General features: G+C 39.9%; 1 non-coding gene across 1 annotated transcript; it reads left to right on the top strand.

Moving 5' to 3' along the window:
• The first annotated feature begins 268 nt into the window (after positions 1-268).
• LOC125581008 lies at positions 269-375 on the top strand. Its single transcript, XR_007318719.1, has one exon. It is a non-coding gene; the product is annotated as a small nucleolar RNA R71 (small nucleolar RNA).
• The last annotated feature ends 4391 nt before the right edge of the window (positions 376-4766 follow it).

Genomic DNA, 4766 nt, shown 5'->3' with positions numbered 1-4766 from the left:
CTGCTCCTGGGTGGCCTTATCAGCAATGAGAATGTCAATCTTATCCTGGAGAGCCTTTAACTCCCTCCTCGTCTGCTTGTCATATGTTCGACTGCCTCTGTCGTGGTCTCCACTGTAGACTGCATCACTCTTTACCATGTTGTCAACCAGCTCTTCTGCATCTTCCTCAGTTCTCCCCAAGAAGAACCCATTGCTAGCTGTATCCAGTCTAGCCCTGTACTTAGGCAGAGCACCACGGTAGAATGTGCTCAGCAAGCTCTCCTTAGAGAAACCATGGTGTGGGCATTGAGCTTGGTAGCCCTTGAATCTCTCTCAGGCTTCACTGAAGCCTTCCAAGCCTTTCTGTTGAAAACTGGAGATCTCATTTCTCAGCTTAGCAGTTCTTGAAGTAGAGAAGAACTTCTCCAAGAAAGCTTTCTTGCAGTCATCCCAAGTGGTGATTGAGTCACTTGGTAGAGACTTCTCCCACTGTCGTGCCTTATCCCCCAGAGAGAAAGGGAATAACTTCAGCTTTAAGGCATCCTCAGACACACCATTGGTTTTTGACAACCCACAGTAGCTGTCGAACCTGTCCAAGTGATCAAATGGGTCCTCTAGAGCCAAGCCATGATACTTGTTGTTCTCGATCACGTTGAGGAGTTCTGAATTGATCTCAAAGTTGTTGGCTGCTACAGCTGGTGCTTTGATTCCCAATCTATGACCATGAATGATGGGGCGGTCATAAGTGCCAATGGGTCGAGCTGCTCGCTGTTGGTTTTGTGGAACGTTGTTGGCATCATTTTGAGGTATGTCTCCCATATCAGTATCCAATCTCTGCAAGTGAGACTGTTGCTCTTCTTCTCTTCTCTTCCTAGCACACACTCTCTCTAAAGCTCTGATGTCTGCGGCTCTTGGAACTAGGTTTGATGGACCCCTACTCCTCAAGTTCATACACCTGTAAATTAAAGGGAGGTGAAGAAGGAGAATCAGTAACTAAAGAAAATAAAAATGACTTAGTCTCAAGTAAATGACTAAATCTCAATGTTCAAATCTACTTAGAATTTGGCAACGGAGCCAATTTGATGTTAGGAGTTTTCAAGGCTCATAAGACAAATGTTGTAGTATAAAAGATTGTCGAACCAATCCTAAGGGATTTCAAGCACTGAGAATGCAAGTACTTACTTAATCTAAGTGCAACCGATGATTTAAAGGGTTTTCTAAACTAATGATTAATACTAATGCAGTTTCAGGATAATAAAAACGGTAAATGAGTCGACTTTCTTAACTAAGGAAAATGAGAACTCATGGACATAGGAATTAGACCTTGGGTGATCAAGTTTCGAACTAAGGATGGCAGACGAACAATCAAACTATCAACCTTAAACTTAGACACGATCCTAAACAAACTCCATGTCTAGATGAATGTTCATTTACTAACACATTTCAAACAACAAATGTCTTTGGTTGAATAATATGGAAGCAATCATTACTAACAGGTCTAAGGCTATCTTAGCACTTCTAACAACAAATGTCTTTGGCAAAATATGCTAAATGTTTAGAAGAGTTGTTTCAGGCATTTCATCGAACACTTTTTGGGTGGGAAATGTCCAAAGATCAACTTTTGAGAAGCTAACTCAGAAGATGCATTATGATTACTCTACTAGCAAGGTTTTGGAATGATCTAATCTAAAACATCCTAGCTCTAACCTAATCACCCTTAATCTTCCTAACCCATGAATTCAAATGGTGATTACTCACTACTCTTCATGATTCCTCTTAAACTCATTTTGGATTTCAGATTAATCATACAGAGGGATACAACAACGAATTGGAAAACACAGAATAACAATAACTAAAAGAACAAAGATGATTCAAGAGATGAACTTTCCAAAGGTTTTTCTTAGAACAAAAGATAATTTGTCTGGTGGCTGCCAAAAGTACTTAAAACATAGGTTTTCAGAAGTAAAAACGTGCATAATGAAATGACCAAAAGGCCCTTGAGTAGAAATGAATTCGAGCAAACAGAAGGTGCGCAGCGACCTCCAGTAGTCGCTCCGGAAGGTCGCTCCAGGCTTCGGGAGCGACCTGGAGGGGTCGCTGCGAGACGTCACTCTGGGTCGCTCTTCGCGAGCGACCTCGCTGTGTCGCCCCGGTCACGTCGCTCCGGGTCGCTCTTCGCGAGCGACCTCGCTGTGTCGCTCCGGTCATGTCGCTCCGGGTCGCTCTTCGCGAGCGACCTCGCTGTGTCGCTCCGGTCACGTCGCTCTGGGTGATGGTGACGCGAGCGACATCGCTGTGTCGCTCCGATCACGTCGTTCTGAAAGGTTGTCACAGCGACATCGGGGTGTCGCTCCGGTGAGGTCGCTCCCATGCACTGCTCGTCCAATGATCACCTTTATCACCTCTTTTGAGCTCCAAATGCACCCAAATGTCTCCAAGAACTCCATGTGGTACTCCAATACCTGATAAGGACTCATGTATGCAAAATGCAACCTAAACATGGCTAAATCATAGTCTATATGATCAAAATGCACATTGGTGAATGGATAAGACAATGGAAATATGCAAGATATCATCCATGAATCTGAGATTCTTCCACTCATGTCTAGCCTTTGGTAATAGCACCGTTTTCTGGTGATCATATCTACGCTGTAAAGCGGTCCAAAGGTCTAGTGGATCTCCATGGTGAGGTACTGATCTTTTAGACCCTCAATGAGATGGTGGCGTATAATACTTATAGCCATGTACCGATTCTTACAGTCTCATTGTTACCCTTGATGATAGTATCACCTAGTTCCTTTGACCTCAAGTTAATCTTTGTGTCAAGTGCCCATTGCAAATAGTTGTCTCCGAAGAGATTAAAGGCAACATAGTCTAGGTTTGAGATTTTCGACATCTGAATCACATTGTCATTCGAAATTTAGGGTTTCACAATGTGATCATGTGGCCGCAAGTCAATCAAATAAAATCGGCCACAATCAAGTCTTATTACAATCATGTTTCAATCAATCTAATCGACCATGGTGCGGATCAAACATAGTAACAAATAGATCAGACCACACGGCCATACAATTTTGTGATGTAAACAATTCAAGTTTGTAAAATCTATATGCTGGTCGATATTTAGAAACAAGACGAATGCAATTCAAATTCAGTTTCATAACTTATGCAAACAACCTTAGCCAATTCGATTTCTTATTTATGAAATTAGGGTTTTGATTTAAACAATGCTAGGAGTTGATTTTAGCAATATGTGATCAAGGTTTCAAGGCCTTTAGGATTCAAATTCAAGATTCAGATTCTACAATCAATCTATCAATCCTATAACCTCAGATCATCAATCAAACAATCAAAACAAGAACCATTAAAATCGAATTCAAGTTTCTAGGGTTTAGGGTTTCGATTCCAATATTAGGGTTTCATAACTTCAGATTAGAAACAAATAAACAATCAAACATGTTCTAGTTGGAATTGATTCAATTGCTAGTTATGAGATTGTTGTTTTTAGGTTATACCGATTTTAGGGTTTGATCAAGATCATAGAATTCCATAATAATGGATTAGGGTTTTAGGGTTTGATCATAACGTTCTCATATTAACGGTATACCTTAGTCTTTGTAGGGTTGAGCCGGACCACCTAGAGAGAACGGATGGACCTCGGATACAAGACGGATGCTGTTTGTTCGCTGATCGTCCGGGAACGTTCGTCGGCTGCACTCGTCTGCGAGCTGAAGCTGATTGTCGTCTGGTGCGAGCTGGTTGATTACGAACACGAGCTGGCTGAGGACGTCAGGACACGAGCTGGCTGAGGACGTCAGGACACGAGCAGGGAACGCCAAGGAGTTGAGCTGATCGTCGAGGTCTGAGACGGACAGGAAACGCCTTAGGGTTTAGGGTGGTCGCCGGCTGAGTTAGGGATTTTAGGGTTTTAGGTTTTTAGCTTAGATTGCAGAGAACAATCGTGCTGATAACGTGTTGTAATTGGAAGGTTAAAGACTGAATATTTCTGTATTATTATTTCATAATATGAGGTTCCTTATATAAGGATTACAAGAAGAGATAAATAGAAATAGTACAAATCCTAATCTTACTAGATTTAGGATAACTACTAAATACATAAATGGAAAGATTACATCTACTAGGAAAAGGAAAAGGGTTTCCTTTTCTCTAAGCTTGTGGCCGCCTCTCTCTCTCCTCTAGGACATGCGGCTACTCTCTCTCTTCTCTCTAAGGTTTCGGTTATCTCTCTTGGTATGTGCCGGTTTATGGACCGGGCCGGTTATGGATATTCATTACTTGATTTATAACATTCAGTACATTTCTATATGGCTTTTTCCACTCTTCATTTCGTGATAGAGAGTTAAGATCCTCCAAAGACGAAAAGATGAAACATCAATATGATTGTTAATAGAAAGCCATATTTCAACATATTTTTACTTACGCAACTATTTCTTTTTTTTTTAAATGAAATACATGTAATAAAAAAATTTACAAGAGAAAACTACAGTAAAAATTCTATAAATTAATAAATACAATAAATTAATAATTCCTGCAGTTTCGATTTGGACCGGTTCAAAATATAACACAAATCGATAAGATAATAACTTTTTAGAAAATTCTATGTAAATATTTTTTCCCTGTAAAATTATAAATTAATAATATTTAAATATATGTAATTCATAAAAGCACAAACAAACATTGAATTATTAGTTTATTTTCACAATGGAATGCATGTCTATTGTTTCTTAGTCATAAATATATTTTGATAATTTTTAGTTAAATTATAT

This window comes from Brassica napus, chromosome C1 (genome assembly GCF_020379485.1).
Source record: "Brassica napus cultivar Da-Ae chromosome C1, Da-Ae, whole genome shotgun sequence".
Classification (NCBI taxonomy): Eukaryota; Viridiplantae; Streptophyta; class Magnoliopsida; order Brassicales; family Brassicaceae; genus Brassica; species Brassica napus.
This window is presented reverse-complemented; position numbering and strand designations above follow the sequence as displayed.